We start from the raw sequence: 27,504 nt of genomic DNA on the forward strand, positions 1-27,504 counted from the left end.
AATATTTCAACCACATATATTCATCAGAAATTCTATAGTGCTTCCACTCACTTCCTTGGAAATACAAGTTTCTCATAAACTTTGTATAAACCTAGAATCTTTGATCATCGCATCAAAGCACACATTCCAACTCCGAGATGATTACTCTAGTACTTAGAAGGATCATTGGAGCTTGCATACTTGTTAGCATCCTTAGGATTGAAAAAACCTTCTCGTTGTATCACATACAACCTTTCCTCAAGGAAACAATGTTTTGACATCCATATGCAAGATTTCATATTTGAAAAATGGAACAACTGCTAACATAATTCCAACAGACTTTCAGCATCGCTACAAATGAGAAATTCTCATCGTAGTCAACTCCTTTGAACTTGTCGGAAACTTTCTTTGCAACAAGCCGAGCTTTCTAAATGGTGACTTTCACCATCATCGTTTGTCTTCCCTTTCAAAGATCCATCTGTTCTTAATAATCTTACGACCATCAAGTAGTTCTTCCAAAGTCCACACTTCGTTTTCATACATGGATCCTCTTTCGGATTTCATGGCCTCCAGCCATTTGTTGGAATCCGGGCCCACCATCGCTTCTTCATAGCTCGTAGGTTCATTGTTGTCCAGCAACATGACCTCCAAGATAGGATTACCGTACCACTCTGGAGTAGTGCATGTACTTGTCGACCTACAATGTTTGGAAGTAACTTCATATGAAGCTTCATGATCACCATCATTGGCTTCCACTTCAACTGGTGTAGGCACCACAAAACAGCTTCTTGTGCCCTTCTACTCTCTAGTTGAATTGTTGGTTGAGTAACTCATCAAGTTCCACCATCCTCCCACTCAATTCTTTGGATAAGAATTACTTCTCAAGAAAGGACCCATTTCCTGAAACAAACACTTTGCTTTTGGGTCTGAGATAGGAGGTATACCCAACTGTTTTGGGTATCCTATGAAGATGCATTTATCCGCTTTGGTTTTGATCTCATCACGCCGAAACCTTTTATCATATGCATCGTAGCCCCAAACTTTTATGAAACGACAACTTAGGTTTCTCCAAACCATAGTTCATACGGTGTCATCTCAACGTATTTACATGGTGCCCTATGTAAACTGAATGCAGTTGTCTCTAATGCATAACCCAAAAATGATAGTGGTAATTTGATAAGAGACATCATAGTATGCACCATATCCAATAGGGCGGGGCTATGACGTTCGGACACCATCACACTATGGTGCTCTAGGTGGCATGAGTTGTGAAACAGCTTTCACATTGTCTTAAATGTATACCAAACCCACAGCTCAGATATATATTTACTTCCACGATCACATCGTAGACATATTATTCTCTTGTCACGACGATCTTCAAGTTCACTCAGAATTTGCTTGAACTTTTCAATAATCCAGACTCGTGATTCATCAAGTAAATAAACCTATATCCACTCAAATCATCTGATAAGTATAGTGATATCCACTTCGTGCCTCAGCACTCATTGGACTGCATACATCAAAATGTATTATTTCCAATAAGTTACTTTCTTGTTCCATCTCACTCGAAAATGAGGCCTTCAGTCATGTTGCCCATGATTTGCATGTCTCAAGTGATTCAAAATCAAGTGAGTCCAAACGATCCATCTGCATGGAGTTTCTTCATGGGTTTACACCAATAGGCATGGTTCGCATGTATCAAACGATTCAAAAATGAGTGAGTCCAACGATCCATGAGTATGGAGCTTCTTCATGCGTTTTACACCAATATGACTCAAGCGGCAGTGCCACAAGTAAGTGGTACTATCATTACTACTTTCATACTTTGTATCTTTTGGCATCAATATTATTAACATGTGTATCACTACGATCGAGATTCAATAAACCATTCATTTTAGGTGCAAGACCATTGAAGGTATTATTCAAGTAAACAGAATAACCATTATTCTCTTTAAATGAATAATTGTATTGCAATAAACACGATCTAGTCATGTTGATGCTCAACGCGAACACCAAATAACATTTATTTAGGTTCAACACTAATCCAGATGGTAGAGGGGGCGTGTGATGTTTGATCACATCAACCTTGGAATTACTTCCAACACACATCGTCAACTCACCCTTGCTGGTATCCGTTTATTCCGTAGCTTTTATTTCGAGTAACTGACACTTAGCAACCGAACCGATATCTAATCCCCTAGTGCTATTAGGAGTACTAGCAAAGTACACATTAATATCATGTATATCCAATATACTTTTGTCGACTTTGCCAGCCTTCTCATCTACCAAGTAACTAGGGTAGTTCCGCTCCAGTGATCGTTCCCCTCATAATAGAAGCACTTAGTCTCGGGTTTGGGTTTAACCTTGGGTTTCTTCACTAGAGCAGCAACTGGTTTGGCTTTCATGAAGTATCCCTTCTTGCCCTTTCCCTTCTTGAAACTAGTGGTTTTACTAACCATCAACACTTGATGCTCCTACTTGATTTCTACCTTCGCGGTGTCAAACATCGCGAATAGATCAAGGATCATCATCTCTATCCCTGATATGTTATAGTTCATCACGAAGCTCCATTAGCTTGGTGGCAGTGACTTTGGAGAACCATCACTATCTCATCTGGAAGATTAACTCCCACTCGATTCAAATGATTGTTGCACTCAGACAATCTGAGTACATGCTCAATGATTGAGCTTTTCTCCGTTACTTTGTAGATTAAGAATCTTGTCGTAGGTCTCATACCTCTCAACACAGGCACGAGCCTGAAATCCCAATTTCAGCTATTGGAACATCTCATATGTTCTGTGACGTTCGAAACGTCTTGAGCGCATCAATTCTAAATCGTTTAAGAATTATGCACTGAACTATCATGTAGTCATAAAAAACGTGTATGTCAGATGTTCGCAACATTCACAGACGACGCTCGGGGTTCAGCACACCGAGCGGTGCATTAAGGACATAATCCTTTTGTGAAGCAATGAGGAAAATCCTTAGTTTACGGACCCAGTCTGCATAATTTCTACTATCATCTTTCAACTATATTTTCTCTACGAACATATCTAAAACAATAGAACTACAACGCAAGCTACAACATAATTTGCATAGAGCTTTTGACTATGTTCATGATAATGACTTCAATTAATTATATTACTTCAGAACTCCCACTCAAATTGATATCCCTCTAGTCATTCGATTGTCGCATGATCCAAATTCAATATCTCAAGTCTGATCATCACGTGAGTTGAGTATAGTTTCAATGGTGAACATCTCCATGTTGATCATATCAACTATATGATCCATGCTCTAACTTTCGGTCTCCTGTGTTCTGAGGCCATGTCTGTACATGCTAGGCTCGTCAAGTTTAACCCGAGTGTTCCGCGTGTGCAACTGTTTTGTACCGTTGTATGTGAACATTGAGTCTATCACACCCAATCATCACGTGGTGTCTTGAAACGACGAACTGTCGCAATGGTGCAAAGTCGCGGAGAACACAATTTTATCTTGAAATTTTAGCGAGGGATCACCTTATAATGCTACCGTCGTCCTAAGAAAAACAAGTTGCATAAAAGGATTAACATCACATGCAAATCATAAGTGACATGATATGGCCATGAACTTGCGCTTCTTGATCTCCATCACCAAAGCACCAGCATGATCTCCATCGTCACCAGCGCCACACCATGATCTCCATCATTGTGCCGCCATCGAGGTTGTCGTGCTAACTATGATGTTACTACTATAGCTACTACTAACAATAAAGCAAAGCATCTCCAAGCGCAAAATAATTAAAGACAACCCTATGGCTCCTGCCGGTTGCTGTAGCATCGACGTGCAAGTCGATATTTAACTATTACAACATGATCATCTCATACATCCAATATATCATATCATGTCTTTGGCCATATCACATCACATGCATACCCTGCAAAAACAAGTTAGACGTCCTCTAATTTGTTGTTGTATGTTTTACATGGCTGCTATGGGTATCTAGTATGATCGCATCTTACTTACGCAAAACCACAACGGTGATATGCAAGTTGCTATTTAACCTTCTCCAAGGACCGCCTCGGTCAAATCCGATTCATCTAAAGTTGAAGAAACAAACACCCGCCAGTCATCTTTATGCAACAAGTTATTGGAAATATGCCCTAGAGGCAATAGTAAATTAGTTATTATTATCTTTCTTTGTGTGATAATCGTTTATTATCCATGCTATAATTGTATTGATTGGAAACACAAATACATGTCTGGATACATAGACAAAACACAGTCCCTAGTAAGTCTCTAGTTGACTAGCTCATTGATCAAAGATGGTTAAGGTTTCCTAACCATAGAAAAGTGTTGTCACTTGATGACGGGTTCACAACATTAGGAGAATGATGTGATGGACAAGACCCAAACTATAAACGTAGCGTATGATCGTGTCAGTATATTGCTACCGTTTTCTGCATGTCAATGTATTTGTTCCTATGACCATGAGATCATGCAACTCCCGGACACCGGAGGAATACCTTGTGGGTTATCAAACATCGCAACGTAACTGGGTGACTATAAAGGTGCTCTACAGGTATCTCCAAAGGTGTCTATTGGGTTGGCATGCATCAAGACTGGTTTTTGTCACTCCGTGTAACGGAGAGGTATATCGGGGCCCACTCGGTAATACAACATCACAACAAGCCTTGCAAGCAATGTGACTAAGTAGTTGGTTACGGGATCTTGTATTATGGAACGAGTAAAGAGACTTGCTGGTAATGAGATTGAACTAGGTATGGAGATACCGACGATCGAATCTCGGGAAAGTAACATACCGAAGGACAAAGGGAACAATATACGGGATTATATGAATCCTTGACATAGAGGTACAACCGATAGATATCTTCGTAGAATATGTAGGAGCCGATATGTACATCCAGGTCCCGTTGTTGGTTATTGACCGGAGAGTGTCTCAGGTCATGTTTGCATAGTTCTCGAACCCGCAGGGTCTGCACACTTAAGGTTCGGCGACGTTTGGTATAGTTGAGTTATATGTGTTGGTGACCGAAGGTTGTTCGGAGTCCCGAATGAGATCCCGGACATCACGAGGGTTTCCAGAATAGTCCAGAAACGAAGATTGATATATAGGAACTCCTGTTTTGGTCACCGGAAAAGTTTTGGGCTCATCGGTAGTGTACCGGGAGTGCTGGGAGGGGTGTTGGGGACCATCGGGAGGGGTGTCACGCCCCAAGGGGCCTCATGGGCTGTGGGAAGAGATAAACCAGCCCCTAGTGGGCTGGAATAAGTTCCCACTAAGGCCCATAAGGTTTGAGAAGGTAAAAACAAGGTGGAAAGAGTTTCCAAGTGGGAAGAACGAATCCTACTCCAAATAGGATTGGAGTAGGACTGCTCCTCCTCTCCCTTGCGTAAGGTAAGATAAGGCTGCCCTAGGGCGCAACCCTCTCCCTCCTCTCCTCCTATATATAATCAGGGTTTTTGCACAACAGAAAACATCCACGTGCTGCCCTCTCTCTCTAGATCTGTTTCTCGTCTACTTTCAGCGGTGCTTAGGCGAAGCCTTGCTGGAATAGCATCACCACCACCACCACCATGCCGCCGTGCTGGAGAACTCATCTACCTCTCCGCCCCTCTTGCTAGATCAAGAAGGTGGAGATCGTCTTCGAGCTGTACGTGTGCGGAACGCGGAGGTGCCGTCCGTTCGGCACTTGATCGGGACGGATCGTGGGACGGATCGTGGTACGGTTCGTGAGACGGATCGTGAAATACTACACCAACCGCGTTTATTAACGCTTCCGCTTAGCGATCTACAAGGGTATGTGGATCCGATCTCCCTCCCGTAGATGATCATCACCATGATAGGTCTTCGTGTGCGTAGAATTTTTTTGTTTCCCATGCGACGTTCCCCAACAGTGGCATCATGAGCTAGGTTCATGCGTAGATGATATATCGAGTAGAACACAAAAGAGTTTGTGGGTGTTGATGTTCGTTTTGCTGCCCTCCTTAGTCTTTTCTCGATTCAGCGGTATTGTTAGATTGAAGCGGCCCGGACCAACCTTACTCGTACGCTTACGAGAGACCGGTTTCACCGACTAACATGCAACTTGTTGCATAATGATGACTGGCGGGTGCCTGTTTCTTCAACTTTAGTTGAATCGGATTTGACCGAGGCGGTCCTTGGAGAAGGTTAAATAGCAAATTGCATATCACCGTTGTGGCTTTGCGTAAGTAAGATGCGGTCATACTAGATACACATAGCAGCCACGTAAAACATGCAACAACAAATTAGAGGACGTCTAACTTGTTTTTGCAGGGTATGCACGTGATATGATATGGCCAACGACATGATGTGATATATTGGATGTATGAGATGAATCATGTTGTAATAGTTAATATCGACTTGCACGTCGATGCTATGGCAACCGGCAGGAGCCATAGGGTTATCTTTGAACTAACGTTTGTGCTTGCAGATGCGTTTACTATATTGCTAGGTTGTAGCTTTAGTAGTAATACAACCTCGATGGTGGCATGATGATGGAGCTCATGATGATGGAGATCATGGTGTGGCGCCGGTGACAATGAAGATCATGCCGGTGCTTTGGTGATGGAGATGAAGAAGCACAAGATCATGGCCATATCAGGTCACTTATGAATTGCATGTGATGTTAATCCTTTTTATGCACCTTATTTTGCTTAGAACGACGGTAGCATTATAAGGTGATCCCTCACTAAAATTTCAAGATAAAATTGTGTTCTCCCCGACTGTGCACCATTCGATAGTTCGTCGTTTCGAGACACCACGTGATGATCGGGTGTGATAGACTCAACGTTCACATACAACGGGTGCAACGCAGTTGCACACGCGGAACACTCGGGTTAAACTTGGCGAGACTAGCATGTATAGACATGGCCTCGGAACACAAGAGACCGAAAGGTCGAGCATGAATCATATAGTTGATATGATCAACATGGAGATGTTCACCACTGAAACTATACTCAACTCACGTGATGATCGGACTTGAGTTAGTGGATTTGGATCACGGGCCACTCAAATGACTAGAGGGATGTCTACTTTGAGTGGGAGTTATTAGTAATATGATTAGCTAAACTCAACTATCATGAACATAGTCAAAAAGGTCTTTGCAAATTATATTGTAGCTTGCGCTGTAGCTCTACTATTTTTTATATGGTCCTAGAGAAAATTTAGTTGAAAGATGATAGTAACAATTTTGCGGACTGAGTCCGTAAACTGAGGATTGTCTTCATTGCTGCGCATAAGGCTTATGTCCTTAATGCACCGCTCGGTGTGCTGAACCTCGAGCGTCGTTTGTGGATGTTGCGAACATCTGCATACACGTTTTTGATGACTACGTGATAGTCCAGTGCCTAATGCTTAAACGACTTAGAATTGGGGCCCCGAAGACGTGAAACGTCACGGAACATATGATATGTTCCAAGAGATGAAATTGGGATTTCATACTCGTGTCCTTGTTAAGAGGTATGAGACCTCCGACAAAATTCTTTATCTACAAAGTAAGGGAGAAAAGCTCAATCGTTGAGCATGGGCTCAGATTGTCCGAGTGCTACAATCGCTTGAATCGAGTGGGAGTTGATCTTCCAGATGAGATAGTGCTGGTTTTCGAAAGTCACTGCCACCAAACTACTAGAGCTTTGTGATGAACTATAACATATCAAGGATACATATGATGATCCTTAAGCTATTCACGATGTTTGACATCGCGAAAGTAGAAATCAAATAGGAGCATCAACTGTTGATGGTTAGTAAAACCACTAGTTTCAAGAAGGCAAGGGCAAGAAGGGATACTTCATGGAACAGCAAACCGGTTGTTGCTCTAGTGAAGAGACCCAAGGTTGACCCCAAGCCCGAGACTAAGTGCTTCTGTAATGAGGGGAACAGTCACTGAAGAGGAGCTACCATATATACTTGGTACATGAGAAGGCTGTCGAAGTCGACATAAGTATATATGATATACATGATATTGATGTGTACTTTACTAGTACTGCTAGTACACGAGGGTATTAGATACCTGTTCAGTTGCTAAGTGTTAGTAACTCGAAATAAAAGCTACATAATAAACGAAGACTAGCTAAAGGCGAGGTGACGATATGTGTTGGAAGTGTTTCCAAGGTTGATGTGATCAAACATCGCACGCTCCCTCTACCATCTGGATTGGTGTTAAACCTAAGTAATTGTTATTTGGTGTTTGCGTTGAGCATGAACGTGATTGGATCGTGTTTATTGCAATACGATTATTCATTTAAAGAGAATAATGGTTATTGTATTTTCTTGAATAAATACCTTCAATGGTGTATTGAATCTCGATCATAGTGCTACACATGTTCATAATATCGATGCCAAAAGATACAAAGTAGTAATGATAGTACCACTTACTTGTGGCACTTCCACTTGAGTCATGTTGGTATAAAATGAATGAAGAAGCTCCATTCTAGGATCTTTGTACTCACTCATTTTTGAAACGTTTGAGACATGCAAACCAAGCCTATTGGTATAAACGCATGAAGAAACTCCATGCAGATGGATCGTTTGGACTCACTTGATTTTTGAATCACTTGAGACATGCAAATCATACCACATGGGCAAGATGACTGAAGACCTCGTTTTCCAGTGAGATGGAACTAGAAAGTAACTTATTGGAAGTAATACATTTGGATGTATGAAGTCCAATGAGTGCTGAGGCATGCAGTGGATGTCATTATGTTCTTACTTCACAGATGATTTGAGTAGATACTAGTGTATTTGCTTGATGAAACACACGTATGAATTATTGAAAGGTTCAAGTAGTTTTAGAGTGAAGTTGAAGATCGTCGTGACAAGAGGGTAACATGTCTATGATATGATCATAGAGATGAATATCTGAGTTGCGAGTTTGGTACACAATTAAGACAAATGTGAAAATTGTTCCACATCTCATGCCACCTATAACACCATAGTGTGATGGTGTGTCCGGACGCCATAGCCGAGCCCTATTTGATATGGTGCATACTATGATGTCTCTTATCAAATTACCAGTATCGTTTATGGGTCATGCATTAGAGACAACCGCATTCACTTTAAATAGGGCACCACGTATTTCCGTTGAGATGACACCATATGAACTGTGGTTTGGAGAAACCTAAGCTGTCGTTTCTTAAAAGTTTGGGGCTACGACGCTTATGTGAAAAAGTTTCAATCTGATAAGCTCGAACCCAAAGCGAATAAATGAATCTTCATAGGATATCCAAAACAGTTGGGTACATCTCCTATCTTAGATCCGGAAGCAAAGTGTTCGTTTCTAGAAACGGGTCCTTTCTTGAGGAAAGGTTTCTCTCGAAAGAATTGAGTGGGAGGGTGGTGGAACTTGATGAGGTTATTGAACCGTCACTTCAACCAGTGTGTGGCAGGGCGCGGGAAGTTGTTCCTGTGACGCCTATGCCAATTGAAGTGGAAACTGATGATAGTGATCATTAAGCTTCGGATCAAGTTACTACAAACCTCATAGGTCGACAAGGTCACGTACTGCTACAGAGTGGTACGGTAACCCTGTCTTGGAGGTCATGTTGTTGGACAACAAATGAACCTATGAGCTATGGAGAAGCGATGGTCGGCCCGGATTCCGGCAAATGGCTCGAGGCCATGAAATCCGAGAGAGGATCTGTGTATAAAACAAAGTGTAGATTTTGTAAGAACTACTTTATGGTCGTAAGACTATTAAGTACAGATGGATCTTTAAAAGGAAGACAGACGATGATGGTGAAAAGTCACCATTGAGGAAAGCTCGACTTGTCGCAAAGATGTTTCCGACAAGTTCAAAGAGTTGACTATGATGAGACTTTCTCACTCATAGCGATGCTAAAAGTTTGTTGGAATTATGTTAGCAGTTGCTGCATTATTTATGAAATATTGCACATAGGATGTCAAAACATTGTTTCCTCGACGGTTTCCTTGAGGAAAGGTTGTATGTGATACAACGGGAAGGTTTTGTCGATCCTAAGGATGCTAACAAGTATGCAAGCTCCAGAGATCCTTCTATGGACTGGTGCAAACATCTCGGAGTTGGAATATACACTTTGATGAGATGATAAAAGTTTTTGGGTTTATACAAGGTTTGTGAGAAACTTGTATTTCCAAAAAGTGAGTGGGAGCACTATATAATTTCTGATAAGTATATGTGGTTGACATATTGTTGATCGGAAGTAATGTAGAATTTCTGGAAAACATGAAGGGTTGTTTGAAAGGAGTTTTTCAAAGGAAAACCTGGATTGAGCTACTTGAAAATTGAGTATCAAGATCTACGGAGATAGATCGAAATGCTTAATAGAACTTTCAACTAAATGCATGCCTTGACAAGGTTTTGAACGAGTTCAAAATAGATCAGCAAAGAAGGAGTTCTTGGCTGTGTTGTAAGGTGTGAATTTGAGTAAGACTCAAAGCCCGACCACGGCAGAAGAAAGAGAAAGGAAAAAGGTCGTCCCATATGCCTTAGCTGTAGGCTCTAATGTATGCCATGTTGTGTACCGCACCTGATGTGTGCCTTGCCATAAGTCTGTCAAGGGGTACAAAGAGTGATCTAGGATTGAATCACTGAACAACGGTCAAAGTTATCCTTAGTAACTAATGGACTAAGGAATTTTTCTCGATTATGGAGGTGATTAAAGAGTTCGTCGTAAAGGGTTACGTCGATGCGAGCTTTGACACTAATCCGAATAACTCTAAGGAGTAAAGCGGATTCGTATAGTGGAGCAGTCATTTAGAATAGTTCCAAATGGCACATAGTAGCAACATCTACAAGATAACATAGAGATTTGTAAAGGACACACATATCTGAAAGGTTCAGACTCGTTGACTAAAACCTCTCTCACAAGAAAGACGTGATCAAACCCCAGAACTGTATGGGTGTTGGATTCGTTAAAATCACATAGTGATGTGAACTAGATTATTGACTCTAGTGCAAGTGGGAGACTATTGGAAATATGCCCTAGAGGTAATAGTAAGTTAGTTATTATTATATTTCTTTGTTTGTGATAATCGTTTATCATCCATGCTATAATTGTATTGATTGGAAACACAAATACATGTGTGGATACATAGACAAAACACAGTCCCTAGTAAGTCTCTAGTTGACTAGCTCATTGATCAAAGATGGTTAAGGTTTGGTAACCATAGACAAGTGTTGTCACTTGATGAAGGGATCACATCATTAGGAGAATGATGTGATGGACAAGAGCCAAACTATAAACGTAGCGTATGATCGTGTCAGTTTATTGCTACTGTTTTCTGCATGTCAATGTATATGTTCCTATGACCATGAGATCATGCAACTCCCGGACACCGGAGGAATACCTTGTGGGTTATCAAACGTCGCAACGTAACTAGGTGACTATAAAGGTGCTCTACAGGTATCTCCAAAGGTGTCTGTTGGGTTGGCATGCATCAAGACTGGGATTTGTCACTCCGTGTAACGGATAGGTATCTCGAGGCCCACTCGGTAATACAACAACACAATAAGCCTTGCAAGCAATGTGACTAAGTAGTTGGTTACGAGATCTTGTATTACGGAACGAGTAAAGAGACTTGCCGGTAACGAGATTGAACTAGGTATGGAGATACCGACGATCGAATCTCGGGCAAGTAACATACCGAAGGACAAAGGGAACAATATACGGGGTTATATGAATCCTTGACATAGAGGTTCAACCGATAGAGATCTTCGTAGAATATGTAGGAGACAATATGTACATCCAGGTCCCGCTGTTGGTTATTGACCGGAGAGTGTCTCAAGTCTTGTCTGCATAGTTCTCGAACCCGCAGGGTCTGCACACTTAAGGTTTAGTGAGGTTTGGTATAATTGAGTTATATGTGTTGGTGATCGAAGGTTGTCGGAGTTCCGGATGAGATCCCGGACGTCACGAGGTTTTCTAGAATGGTCCGCAAACTAAGATTGATATATAGGAAGTCCTGTTTTGGTCACCGGAAAAGTTTCGGGCTCATCGATAGCGTACCGGGAGTGCAGGGAGGGGTGCCAGGGACCATCAGGAGGGGTGTCACGCCCCAAGGGGCCTCATGGGCTGTGGAAAGAGATAAACCAGCCCCTAGTGGACTGGAATAAGTTCCCACCAAGGCCCATAAGGTTTGAGAAGGAAAAAAAGGTGGAAAGAGTTTCCAAGTGGGAAGGAGCAATCCTACTCCCATCACTCGTCCCCCTCTCCCTTGCGCAAGGGAAGAGAAGGCTGCCCTAGGGTGCAGCCCTCTCCCTCCTCTCCTCCTATATATACTAAGGGTTTTGAGGGTTTTTGCACAACAGAAAACAGCCACGTGCTGCCCTCTCTCTCTAGATCTGTTTCTTCTCTAGTTTCAGTGGTGCTTAGGCGAAGCCTTGCTGGAATAGCATCACCACCACCACCACCACGCCGCCATGCTGGAGAACTCATCTACCTCTCCGCCCCCTCTTGCTGGATCAATAAGGTGGATGTCGTCATCGAGCTGTACGTGTGCGAACGCGGAGGTGCCGCCCGTTCGACACTTGATCGGGACGGATCGTGGGACGGATCGTGAGACTGTTCGTGGGACGGATCGTGGGACGGTTCGTGAGATGGATCATGAAGACGTACCATGATATGTCTCTGTCGTATCTACTTTTCCGAACTCTTTTGCCCTTGTTTTGGACTCTAATTTGCATGATTTGAATGGAACTAACCCGGACTAACGTTGTTTTCAGCAGAATTACCATGGTGTTGTTTTTACGCAGAAATAAAAGTTCTCGGAATGACCTGAAAATTTACGGAGAATTTTCGTGGAATATATAAAAAAATACTGGCGCAAGAATCAGCGGAGGAAGTGGAGCGTGGATCCCACAAGCCCACTAGGCGCGGGCCCACCCTGGCCGTGCGTGGCAGGCTTGTGGGGACCACAACGCTCCACCGCCTCCAATCTCAGCTCTATTTAGTCCGTCTCGCCCGGAAAAAATCAAGGAGAAGAGTTCATCGCGTTTTACGATACGGAGGCGCCGCCACCTCCTGTTCTTCATCTGGAGGGCAGATCTGGAGTCCGTTCTGGGCTCCGGAGAGGGGAAATCATCGCCATCGTCACCACCAACCTTCCTTCACCGCCAATTCCATGATGCTCTTCACCATTCATGAGTAATCTCATTGTAGGCTTGCTGGACGGTGATGGGTTGGATGAGATCTATCATGTAATCGAGTTAGTTTTGACGGGGATTGATCCCTAGTATCCACTATGTTGTGAGATTGATGTTGCTACTTCTTTGCCATGCTTAATGTTTGTCACTAGGGCCCGAGTGCCATGATTTCATATCTGAACCTATTATGTTGTCGCCAATATATGTGTGTTCTTGATCCTATCTTGCAAGTTGTAGTCACCTACTATGTGTTATGACCCGACAACCCCGGAGTGACAATAGCCGGAACCACTCTCGAAGATGACCATAGTATGAGGAGTTCATGTATTCACTAATGTTAATGCGTTGTTCCTGTTCTTTATTAAAAGGAGAACCTTAATATCCCGTAGTTTCCATTAGGACCCCGTTGCCACGGGAGGCATGGACAATAGATGTCATGCAAGTTCTTTGCCCTAAGCACGTATGACTACATACGGAATACATGCCTACATTAGATTGATGAACTGGAGCTAGTTACATATCTCTTTGTGTATAACTGTTGCATGATGAATAACATCGGGCATAATCATCCATCACCGATCCAATGCCTACGAGTCTTTTCATACTGGTCCTTGCTACGTTACTTTTCCGCTACTGCTGTCACTGCTACTACTGTTACTCTGTTGCTACTCTATTACTTTGCTGCTACTGCTGTCACTTTGCTGCTACTGGTTACTGTTGCTACTGCTGCTATCATACTACCTTGCTACTGATACTTTGCTACAGATACTAAATCTTTTAGGTGTGGTTGAATTGACAACTCAACTGCTAATACTTGAGAATATTCTTTGGCTTACCCTTCAGTCGAATCAATAAATTTGGGTTGAATACTCTACCCTCAAAAACTGTTGCGATCCCCTATACTTGTGGGTTATCAAGACTATTTTCTGGCACCGTTGCCGGGGAAGCACAACTATATTCTCTGAGTCACTTGGGATTTACGTCTGCTGGTCACCATGAGGAATCCGATAGATCCAAGAACTAAAGTCTTGCCCTCAACTACGAGGACAGGTAAGGAACTGCCATCTAGCTCCGCACTTGATTCACCTTCAGTTATGAGTAAGTTTGCGACACACCTCCTGCTAGAAATCTTGATATGTCGCATGTGCTTGATGATGCTACTTCTGCTGCCCATGATGCTTATGATGATGCTATGCTTGATACTGCTTTGCCTGATGATGCTATGCTTGATAGTGCTTTGCCACTAGGTGCATTCCTTGATGCATAAATTGCTAGAGTTGCTTCTAGATGTGATGATACTTTTGAAACTGTTGATACTATTGAAGTAGAACCTGCTATTTTGCCTGCTAGAACTAGCTCTCCTAGATATGAATTGCCTGATATGCCTGAGCGTTATGTTATGGAGGGAGAGATAGCTGAGGATTTTCTTGCATGTAAGGATAGCTATGATGTTGAGAATTTACTGTGCAAGTGGAAAGAAAAATCTCTGAACTCTAGGATGAAATACGACCCGAAGTTTGCTACTTCGCCTATCTTTGTGACCATAAGGATTATGAATTCTCTGTCGACCCTGAGTTAATCACTATGGTCGAATCTGATCCTTTTCATGGTTATGAATCTGAAATGATTGTAGCCCATCTTACCAAACTGCACGATATAGCCACCCTATTTACTAGTGAGGAAAAGATCTGCCACTACTATATCCTCAAGTTGTTTCCTTTCTCGCTGAAGGATGATGCTAAGACCTGGTTCACTTCTCTTGCTCCTGGTTGTGTGCGTAGCCCCCAGGATATGATCTACTACTTCTCCGAGAAATATTTCCCTGCCCATAAGAAGCAAGCTGCCTTGCAGGAAATATACAACTTTGCGCAAGTTGAACAAGAGAGTCTCCCACAAGCTTGGGGGAGGCTCGTCCAACTGCTGAATGCTTTGCCTGATCACCCTCTTGAGAAGAATGAAATACTTGATATCTTCTATAATGGACTTACTGATGCTTCTAAGGACCACCTAGATAGTTGTGCTGGTTGTGTTTTTAGGGAACGAACTGTAGAACAAGCTGAGATTCTATTGAATAATATCTTGTGGAATGAGAATGCTTGGACTATTCCCAAACCACCTCCTAAGCCAACTCCGAAGAAAAGAGGTATTCTATTCCTCAGTCCCGAAGATATGCAAGAAGCTAAGAAATCTATGAAAGAGAAAGGCATTAAATCTGAAGATGTCAAAAATCTACCACCTATCGAAGAGATCCATGGTCTTGATAACCTGATACACGTAGTAGAAGTAAATTCTGTGCGTAGATTCGATGAGAGTGATATTCCTTTTTATAAGGCTGCTAGCTTATGCCTGAATGAATTTGATAACTTTGTTGCTAAACAACAAAGTTTCAATGATTATGTTAGCAGACAATTGGAACAGAATGCTCGTATGCTTAGTCATTTAAGTGCTTGTGTGGACAGAAACGTCAATGATCTTAAGCTTTGAGTAAACATGCCTCTATGGTCACTACTCAAGTAGAGCAAGTACTTAAGGCTCAGAATGACTTGCTCAATGAGTTGAATGACAATTCTGTCAGAGTCGTCACTAGAGGCGGTAGAATGACCCAGGAACCTTTGTATCCTGAGGATCATCCTAAGAGAATTGAACAAGATTCTCAAGGAGTTAGCACTAATGCACCTAGTCATCCTACGAAGAAGAAGAAAGATGATAGGAACCTTCACGCTAGCAACCCTGTTGCTGCTACACCTGAGAGTCCAAACGATGTCTTTGTCTCTGATGCCGAAACACAATCTGGTGATGAACATGAGCCTAATGATAATATCGATAGTGATGTTCATGATGATGCTCAACCTAGCAATGATAAGGATGTGGAGATTGAACCTGTTGATCTTGATAACCCACAACCTAAGAATAAGAGATACGATAAGAACGACTTCACTGCTAGGAAGCATGGTAAAGAAAGGGAACCATGGGTTCAGAAACCGATGCCCTTTCCTCCCAAACCATCCAAGAAAAAGGATGATGAGGATTTTGAGCGATTTGTTGAAATGATCAGACCGGTCTTTCTGCAAATGCGTTTGACAGATATGCTCAAAATGTCTCCGTATGCTAAGTACATGAAAGATATTGTGACTAATAAAAGGAGGATACCTGAGGTTGAGATTTCCACCATGCTCGCTAATTATACCTTCAAGGGTGGAACTCCTAAGAAACTAGGTGATCCTGGAGCGCCCACTATACCTTGCTCCATTAAAGGCAACTACGTTAGAACTGCTTTGTGCGACCTTGGAGCCGGTGTTAGTGTTATGCCTCTTTCTCTTTATCGTAGGCTTGAACTTGATAAGTTGACACCCACTAAAATCTCTCTACAAATGGCCGACAAATCAACTGCTTTCCCTATCAGCATTTGCGAGGATGTGCCTGTTGTGGTTGCCAACGTCACTATCTTAACAGACTTTGTTATTCTGGATATTCCCGAGGATGATGCATGGCGGTCATCCTCGAAAGACCCTTTTTAAAAACTGCACGGGCTGTTATAGATTGCAACAAAGGCAATGTCACTTTCCATGTCAATGGTAATGAGCATACGGTGCACTTTCCAAAGAAACAATATCGAGTACATTGCATCAATGCTATCGAAAAAACTTCATCGATTCTTATTGGGAGCTTTGAATGCCGTATTCCTCCTGTTAAGATGAAGTATGATTTGCTTGTTGGGGAGATTCGCATCCCCGTTGAGGTAACCTAGTGACTATTCGAAAATTCTCTGTCTTCTTTTGCAATTTGAAAAAGTTTGTCAAGGAGACTTGATCAACCTCATTGACGGATTTATTTCGATGACCATGAGATGGACGAATCAAGGAGTCACAAACCTCTGTTCCAAGCTTTCACCTTCGGTTGCTTAGAAGAAAAGTGATAGATTTAGTTTAGTTTTCCCTGCTTTCTGTTTTAGCGCCCCGTCGAAAAGTACCCCGAAAATTAAAGTTCTCCGAACGTCCTGAATATCAAGTATGATTTTTTCTGGAATTTTTGAAAAATACTGAGACGAAGAGCTAGTCTGGGGGCTGCACCAGTGGGCCACAAGCCCTGGAGGTGCGAGCACCCCCCTGGCCGTGCCTACCTGACTTGTGGGGCCCACGTGCACCCCCTCCACTCATTTTAGCTCCCATCTGCTTCTCCTACCTCCAGAAAAAATCGTTTCGCAGCTCAAACCCGTGTTCTTGCTCTTCTTGGTGGGATTTTCTGTAGTGCCCCAAGTGTAAAGCTTTCCCTTTTTGTAACCTTCCATGTGGGACCACCTTGACATTGTCATGAGAGCTATCTATGCATGTATGAATTCATGTGTCACCTTGTTTTTCTTCTTTTGCATGCATGCATCCATGTCATACCATTCTTACCATGCCTTGTGTTGCTTGCATCTATACCTTGCCATGTCTTAGAGTGGGTCTTGTAATTTCATGTGTTGATGCACATGTGATAATGGTATGTGGTGTGTAGGAGTGGTTGCTATGTATCTTCAAAGCTCTTTGCAATTTCAAACCCTTTTCCTTTCCTTTTATCTCATGTTCAAAATTCCATCTTCCCAAAAGCTGTTTTAAAATGTCTTGTGCTTAGAGTTTATTGTGGAGATGATGACGTGATGATTTGGAGTTTTATTCTTGGTCTTGAGGGTGAATATAAATCACAAAACAGAATAAATGAATGCTGTTTTGGATTTATGAAAGTAGCCCCATAAATGCTGGAAGTATTTTATTTAAATAGCTGGTTCATTTTCAGGTCGAGGGCAATTTTTCATTTGATTTTATCCCTTTTATTTTGTCCTGTGCCTATTCTTCTTTCTCTGTTTTATTTTTTTAAAAGGAAATAGACATGGGGCTCTATTTCCCTGTCTGGTGCACTAAGTGGGCTCCCTCCCACCTAGCGGCCCATCTCTCCTTCCCCCCTCGTAGCCCGTCGCGCGTCCGTCGTCGTCCACCTCCTTTCCAGCGAGGCAGTGGGACCCTCCTGTCATCCTCTCCCCCGTTCCCCCCTGTTCCACCGGAGAGAGCACACGCACATGGCCATCGCGCGCCCCTCGCTTCCTCTCTCGCCCTATAAAGAGCCTTGGCATCCGTGCCTCGGCTAGGGTTCCCCCTTCCGCCGCCGCTCCACCCAGATCTCATCTCCCTCCTCTCTGCATCGTCGCAACAAGGTAAGTGAGGCGGATCCGCCATGGCCGACGGTTGAAGGAGGTCGCCGTCGTCGCTGTGGTGCCTCTTCCTCCTCAACGAGAGGTCCAGGAGCTCGCGGGCCTCTCCAGGGGCTCGTTCCCGCCGCTTGATCGTCTTCCCCGACCCTGCTTCGTCTTCTTCCCGGAGGCGCTCCTTCTCCGACGAGCTTCGCCGCTCCGCGCCCTTCTTCCTGCTACTTCCTCTACAGGCGCTTCTTCCTCGACCCGTACGTGAGGTAGTACTCCTCCTCCCTCCTCCCTTTGCTAGATCGAGCGCCGTAGCCGCATATTCAAAGCGCGCATTGTCTGTGCCTCTAGAGCCGCCGCTCGTCGTGGGTTCGTCGTTGTAGAGCCCCTCGGGCGTAGTTGGGTGCAGGAATGGAACCGTGGGTGCTTCTGCATCCTTCCATCCAGTAGCCGTAGATCAATTGCTAGCATACCACAGACGAGGTCCCTCCCCTGTTCCGGCAAGCCGTCGGCAGCAGAGTTAGCAGTAGGGGTACTACTTCAGGGTTGCTGCTCCTATATAGACAAGTACCGTATCATAGCCCAGTGGTAACTAGCGTGGCGTGCCTGATGGAGGGCGCGGGTTCGATCTCCCCTTGGCACTCTTTTGTTTTTGCTGATTTAAACGACACAGTAGCAACAGGAACAGGTTACCCTGTTTACTTCCCCTACCCCGTCGACAAAGTGGAAGTGGTGTAGTGGCTTGGTGTTGTTGCTGGCACCAGAGGTTCTGGGTTCGATTCCCAGGAGCCCCTGTTGCATATTTTGTCTTTTCTTTTATTTTCTATTCCTTTTTCTAATGCATAGACATCAAAGTGGCCTTTTAATTCTTTTTCCTGCTAGTGTAGCTGGGTGCAGGTTGTATTTGTGTGTGTGTTTTGCACACACTAGAATAGTGAGATGTTTGTGTGAATGTGGCTTAAGTGATATGTGTGTGTATGTGATCTTGCTAGTATATGTTGGTGGTGTAATGGCAAGTAGGCATGTGTGCATAGGAGTTGTGAGTGAAGATGATGGTGTAGGTATGGAGATATGTGTGTAGTGAGTGCACACCACATGTGGTACCTACTAGAAGTGTTTGAGAGGTGATGCTTCCATGTTACTTGCATAGTAGTTTACCCCCCTCATGTTGTTCTTGGGTTTAAGTGCTTGTGATGGGGTTTGTGGTGATGATATATGTGTGTGTGTGGAACTTACCACCTTTGCAAACTATGCACCTTCACATGTCCATATGAGAGAGGGCATGGTGTTGTGTGTGTGGGGGTGACTTAGTGAGAAGTATTTGTGTTGTTGATGTGCATTACACAAACATGGGGTTCAAACCCCCATGTCACTTTGTCATTGTGCACATGAGCTCAACCTTTGTAGTTGTTGTCTTAGTAGGAACTACATGAAATGATGCCCATTCCCTAGGCATGATTTGGAGTAGTTTTCTCTCCCTTAAATTTGTGGTCACTTGTTCCAAGTAAGTGCCCACATGTTATATATGATTTTGGGGTAGAATCTCCCAAGGAATCCAGTGGTGAAGTTTGTTTTTCCATTAGGATACTTTATGGAGTTGACATATTCAGATTTGTTGCAAGTTTGATCCTTGATTCCATGGAATAGGTGGAGCCCAAGGGCATGAGTTTTTGTGTGATAGTAGTAGGGGTTTTTATCTACACCATAGTGGTGTCATTTATCACTTGGTGTTATGTGTGTGCAAAGTATGCCTAGACAAAGTGGGCATGTGGCAGGAAATTCCAGTTTAGTGAAATCTGGAATTTCACTAAGTCTGGGATTCTGGAAACATTTTCTTCTCTTATAGATGAGGATGTGCTGGTCATTGTGTTGAGAACTAGCCTTAGTTCATTGCTAGGATTTTGAACCTGATATGTTTTTGAAGCTCCCTGTCAATTTTCAAATCATTTGGAGTCCAGTAGGTTGTGTTTTGGTTGCTGTCAAAAAGCTTCAGAACAAAGACAGAAACTCAGGTGCAGGAATTTTCACTAAGTCCCTGAGATCTGATGGTTTTGGGAAAGTTTGTGGCCTTGTATCTTCTAGAGTTTAAGTCCTTTTGCTGTGATTCTTGCTGTTTTTGGTAGTGTTCTTGGTGGGCTACATCCACATATATTATTTGTCATGTTTGGAGGCCTGTAGCTATGTTGCATGTAGCTCCCAAAGAGCTAAGATGCAGATTATGGCAGATTATGTAGTTTTGTCATTTTGATCATTGTGTGTGCTTAGGGGATGTTGTGGTGTTCTTCCTTGATCCATTCCATCCATGATGGCTTGTTTTATGTCTTGGCAACCTGGGAATACCAGATTTGTGCCAATTGTGAGTGTGGTGTTGAATCTTCCACGTAGAGCTTCATATCTTGTTTCGTTGATTCCCGTTGATCCGTAGCTCCGTTTGCAATGTTCTTTATATGGTTTTGCATCGTTTTCACGAGCCGCATCTGTTCATGCCATCCTCATGCATGTCAAAATAGCTTAGTGTACAGTTCTGTCCAGAAACTTGCAGTAGTTTAATTTGCTTATGCTAGTGATAGAATTAGTGATGCATGCCCATTTTTCATCTCATGCATCATGTGATTGTTGCATCTTGTGGTGATGCTGTTCATTGGTTGTTATTCTCATGTTGGGTAGAACCGGGATCGGAGAACGAATACGTGGAGTCAGGAGAGTACGTGCAGGACGATCCAGAACCATTCCAAGCTGAGGATATCACATGCAAGATGATATGACCTTGATTCCATCTCTAGACTTGTTATGCTTGTTTTCGTTTCCATGTCATATTGCTCGCTGCCTACCACTGAAATTAAATTGCCTCTTCATATGCCATGAGCCCAAACACCGTTCTCCTTCCTAGCAAACTTGTATGGCTAAGTAGGCTTGCTCAGCTACTAATGTTAGCGTTGCTAGATGCAGGTGCTTTGACTCATGTGATAACATGAGCTTTGATATCGTTATCTTAAATTCTGTTATTTAATTAATGCACCTATATACTTCGTAAATGACGGGAGGCCTAGCCTTTTGCCGGGTACCTTGTTCCATTATTGCCGCCTTAGTTACCAGTTACCGGTGTTTGGTTCCATAATGATCGCTCCTAACACGTTCGGGGTTGTTATGGGGAACCCCTCGATAAATCGCGTAGTGCTAAGGCTTGTCCGGCAGGACCCAACATTGGTGTTAATTTGCTAATCACTTAATAATAAACTGCATAGGGAATAGCTACCCCGAGGATTTTAATCAACAACCCGGGCCAGTGCTCCTCATGAGTGTTGGTCCAAATTAGAGCACTGTGCGGGGCCAACTCAGGGCAACTTGAGAGATTTATAATAGGCCACTGTACGCGTCGCTCATCCGTCGTGTCCTGAGACTGAGATACGCGGCTCTTATCGGGGTCATCGACACGACGGGAGGTCCTGCTAGCCTTGTCTTACCTTAGCGGTATATCTTGCGTATAGGAATCCTAGTGAAGCTTTGGTTTCCCCCAGAGTTGAGGTTTTCCTCTAAGGAATCCAACGAGATCACGAGATTCGTGATAGAGGATGCCTTTGCGGCCTGTGTTCGTTTGTGATGGACTAGTTGGAGCACCCCTGCAGGGTTTAATCTTTCGGAAAGCCGTGCCCGCGGTTATGTGGCAACTTGGAATATTTTTGTTAACATCCGGTATTAGAGAACTTAAACATAAGCTAATAAAAATTGCCAACTGTGTGCGTAATCGTGACTGTCCCCTCGAAGATCTCTCTTTGATCGGGAACACGGTGGGGTTATGAATGCCGTAGGTAGGTGTTCAGGATCACTTAGTGATCAAGTAATCCCGAGCGTTAGTGTAGACCACCTTCACAATTACTTCGCTTAAGTTAGCCACTTAATCAAGCTTAGGATGCTGCATCCTTATACACTTCACCCTTACCCTACCTAATAACATGACTAGTTCTGGCACCAAGGTCTTAGATTGCTGAGTCCCCATGGCTCACGGATTCCTCCGAAACTCCCAGCAGGTACAGGTACCCCAGAGACAGATGATCCCGACGGCACCCAGCTGGCGTGGTAGTACGACGAGGAGACAGACCGCCTCTACGTGAACTATCCACAGGACTGAGGCGTGGTCGTGATCGTGGGCCTGCAGGCAGGGTAGCATAGCATGTCCATGTTTTGTAGTCCGTAGCGGAACTACCTTGATTGTATCTATGATGTACTCTGAGTTATTAATAAGAAGACAGTTGAATCCCGAATTGTCTACTTTTATTATTATTTGTGCTATGTTACTTGCTTGCGAAACGCTTAGATGCGCTTCTTTCCTATTCGGGGCCTCGACCCCCAGATCGGAAAGGACCGCATCTTGGTCGTTACATTTTCGATCTCCTTTCTCAAAGCACCATTCTCCGAACTGTTTTGGGGAAATTGCTCCTTGGTAAGTGACTCCTCCATTGGTCCAATTAGTTTTTGCTCTAGTGCCTTATACTTCACGTATTTTTGATGCCTTGGTGACCATGTTCTTGAGCTTTGCATGCTAATTTTAGCTGGTCCCAAGTAGTTTTGATGCGTAATATGGCCTCTAGGCACTTGTGGGAGTAGTTGCTATGAGTTTTGTTGAGCCTTGTTCACTTTTCCTTAGAGTCACTAAAAATTTTCAGAAATTTTCAGAGATAGAAAAGGGAAAAGATAAGGAGGTTCTTAAGAGGCTCTTCAAGCCGTGACCCCAAGGATGAGGGAAGTGATAAGAAGCACAAGTATCCGGCCCCTCGAGTTGCAGAAGTTCGAGCGTGCGAATGGCCAAGCGATGTGTTCTTACGCGCCGCCGGACTTTATGAGGACTTTTATTACTTGGTGGAGACCACAAGCCTTACCGCCTTCATTGAAGATAAGTGTCCGCAAGACCTCCTCCTCACTAATATTTTCGTGCAAAGCTTTAACTTCTATCCAAGGAAGAATCCTCCTATGGTTGAGTTCTAATTATATGATATTCCCCAGCGCATGTCACTCCAGGATTTTTGCAATGTTTGCAAATTACCTTATGTTGGGGATATTCATGAACCTCGTCCACGCGACTTGGAGGCTTTCATCGATACAATTGTTGTAGGAGAGGAGAGAGGAGTGTCTTGTGCTAGAGCTTCTAGCATACATTTTCCCGTGCTTCGATACTTCTCATTATTTGTGGGAAAATGTTTGATTGGCCGTGGGAAGGCTGGGTCCCTTAGCTCCCCAGATTTTGCGGTCTTGCTCGAAGCCCTTTATAATGACAAAACTTATAGCTTGGGCGCTATAGTAGCTCAACGGTTGAACACAAACCGTTCTAAAGGCGTTGTCTATGGAGGTATCTATGCTACTCGTCTTGCTAGACATTTTGAGATACCTATTAGATTGGACGAGGAAGAAGAGATTCTTCTTCCCGAGAGATATCTAGATTAAGATAGCATGGTTCGCCATGACTTCCTTGACAGAGATATAAATAGAAGGACGATTTATAACCTGGTATTTAGTCAGGGTACTCGTGAGGCTATTACTTTGCCTGCTCCTTCTTTGTTCAATCTTCATGCAGGTAGGTACATTATTATGCCCTCGGACATCTACGCATATTGGGGCTTAGCCCAACCACAGGCGCCCGTGCCCGAGCCACCAGTCGAGTACCAGACGCCAGTTTATCAGTGGGAGCCAGAGGAGCTCACACAGAAGTGGCATCCTCAGTCCACTCCGGAGTACCCCAGAGCTGGTTATTTACCTCCTTGGGAGTAGACCAACTTAGGCCAAAAGCCTAAGCTTGGGGGAGTATGTGTTTCTCACCGACTTTACATTCTTGCTTATGCTTTCACTTTGTTCGTCGGTGTTCAAACTTTGCCACTGTATCATCCATGCTAGTTTATTTCTTTCTCTCATTTTCTTTTCGTGTGTTTGTCTAGTTTGAGAAAACCCAAAAATATTTTATTTTTCTTCTTTTGCTTGTTGGGAGCTTTCCCGTGTAAATAGTTTTCTTTTTCTTTGGGTCAAGGTAGAAGACCATGGTTACAATGTTTAGTGGCTCTCGCATGCATACCTGTTTATCTGTTAAAGAGCCATATTACTTTTTCTTCTCCTTTGTGTTTGCTTGCAGATTCCAGCTTAGTCCAATGCACGAGCACTCTTATTATTTTTCACATCATTCGGTTGTGCAAGTGAAAGGCAATAATGACGATATATGATGAAGTGAATGAGCCTGGAAAGCTGGTATGAACTTGATCTATTTTGTTTTTGTAAATATGACTAGCTCATCGTTCCTGATTCAGCTTTGTTGTGAGAGAAACATGTTTGCAATGACAACTTAGAGATCATAGTTTCTGATGCCATGCTTAATTAGCTAGGAGCTTATAATGGTTTGCCTTGGATGCCAACATGAATTTTGAGATGACTACGATGTAGTATGATAGGATGGTATCCTCCTTTGAATGTTTCAAGTGGCTTGACTTGGCGCATGTTCACGCATGTAGTTGAAACAAAATCAACATAGCCTCTATGATATTCATGTTCATGGTGATTTATGTCCTACTCATGATTGCACTCAATGTTGGTTAATCTCAATGCATTTTGATGACTGTTGTCGCTCTCTAGTTGGTCGCTTCCCAGTCTTTTGCTAGCCTTCAGTTGTACTAAGCAGGAATACTGCTTGTGCATCCACTTCCATAAACCCAAAGTTGTTCCATATGAGTCCACCATACCTACCTATATGCGGTATCTATCTGCCGTTCCAAGTAAATTTGCATGTGCCACTCTCTAAACCTTCAAGAAATAATCTGTTTTGCATGCCCGAACCGCTCATGTGGTGACAGGGGGCTATCAGTATCTTCCATGCTAGGCATGTTATCCTCTATATGTGTTTATTCACTATCATTCACGAGAAAGGGACTGGTAATTGGAATGCCCAGTTCCATGCTCAAATCGAAAACATAATTGCAAACAAAACTCCCCCAGGATTGATGTTGGTATGGACGACACCCGAGTATTCGGCTAGTCGTGGAGTGTGATTGATCGGTGGTGGGGGAGTCAAAACTTTACTTTTCTGTTTGGGAACCGCCTATAGCATGTGTAGCGTGGAAGATGGTGAAAACTCTTAGTCATTGCGTTGATAATGAAAGCATGCCACCAAAATTATTATCTATGTTTTCAAAGCTTGAGCTCTGGCACCTCTGCAAATCAATGCTTCCCTCTGCGAAGGGCGTGTCTATTTATGTTCTTGTTGAGTCATCCTCCTCTTATAAAAGCACTAATTAGAGAGCACCTCTGTCATTTTTATGCTTTGCTTCTAACTGTATTGAGTATGACTGTGACTGGATCTTCTTTGCCATGAATTACAATGTTTAGTCAGCCCTTGGTCTTTGAAGGTTCTCTGCATTTATGTTTTGCGGTCTCAGAAAGGGCTAGCGAGATACCATCTGTTCGTACTGCTTCATGATTGTTTTTATTGAAGTGTTGACGTCTGAGACTTATTATTGTTTGCTCGCTAGTTGATTATGCCATTGATATGAGTTTACCGTGAGACCTAGATGTCATTTGCTTATGTGGTTTGCTTGTGATCTTGCTGAAATTCTGGTTATGAGTTAGACATAGTTGCAACAACAAGATCAAATGGAGTTCGTGAAAGTTTTTCTTTTGTCTCTTTTAGTTTGTCAACTGAATTGCTTGAGGACAAGAAAGGCTTTAAGCTTGGGGGAGTTGATACGTCTCCGTCGTATCTACTTTTCTGAACTCTTTTGCCCTTGTTTTGGACTCTAATTTGCATGATTTGAATGGAACTAACCTGAACTAACGTTGTTTTTAGCAGAATTGCCATGGTGTTGTTTTTGCGCAGAAATAAAAGTTCTTGGAATAACCTGAAAATTTACGGAGAATTTTTGTGGAATATATAAAAAATATTGGCGCAAGAATCAGCGGAGGAAGTGGAGTGTGGAGCCCACAAGCCCACCAGGCGCGGCCAGGGGGGTCCCGCGCCTGGCAGGCTTGTGGGGCCCACAACGCTCCACCGCCTCCAATCTCAGATCTATTTAGTCCGTCTCGCCCGGAAAAAAATCAAGGAGAAGTGTTCATCGCGTTTTATGATACGGAGGCGCTACCACTTCCTGTTCTTCATCTGGAGGGCAGATCTGGAGTCCGTTCTGGGCTCCGGAGAGGGGAAATCGTCGCCATCGTCATCACCAACCTTCCTTCATCGCCAATTCCATGATGCTCTTCACCGTTCGTGAGTAATCTCATCGTAGGCTTGTTGGACGGTGATGGGTTGGATGAGATCTATCATGTAATCGGGTTAGTTTTGACGGGGATTGATCCCTAGTATCCACTATGTTCTGAGATTGATGTTGCTACTACTTTGCCATGCTTAATGCTTGTCACTAGGGCCCGAGTGCCATGATTTCAGATCTGAACCTATTATGTTGTCGCCAATATATGTGTGTTCTTGATCCTATCTTGCAAGTTGTAGTCATCTACTATGTGTTATGACCCGGCAACCCCGGAGTGACAATAGACAGAACCAATCCCGGAGATGACCATAGTATGAGGAGTTCGTGTATCACTAAGTGTTAATGTGTTGGTTCGGTTCTTTATTAAAAGGACAACCTTAATATCCCATAGTTTCCATTAGGACCCCGCTGCCACGGGAGGGATGGACAATAGATGTCATGCAAGTTCTTTTCCCTAAGCACGTATGACTACATACGGAATACATGCCTACATTAGATTGACGAACTGGAGCTAGTTACATATCTCTCCGTGTTATAACTGTTGCATGATGAATAACATCCGGCATAATCATCCATCACCGATACAATGCCTACGAGTCTTTTCATACTGGTCCTTGCTACGTTACTTTGCCACTACTGCTGTCACTGCTGCTACTGTTACTCTGTTGCTACTGTTGTTACTTTGCTGCTACTGCTGTCACTTTGCTGCTACTGCTGTCACTTTGCTGCTACTGGTTACTGTTGCTACTGCTGCTATCATACTACCTTGCTACTGATACTTTGCTGCAGATACTAAATCTTTCAGGTGTGGTTGAATTGACAACTCAACTGCTAATACTTGAGAATATTCTTTGGCTTCCCCTTGAGTCGAATCAATAAATTTGGGTTGAATACTCTACCCTCGAAAACTGTTGCGATCCCCTATACTTGTGGGTTATAATACCACTACATGAACCACGTTTATTAACGC

Source organism: Hordeum vulgare, chromosome 2H (genome assembly GCF_904849725.1).
Source record: "Hordeum vulgare subsp. vulgare chromosome 2H, MorexV3_pseudomolecules_assembly, whole genome shotgun sequence".
Classification (NCBI taxonomy): domain Eukaryota; kingdom Viridiplantae; phylum Streptophyta; class Magnoliopsida; order Poales; family Poaceae; genus Hordeum; species Hordeum vulgare.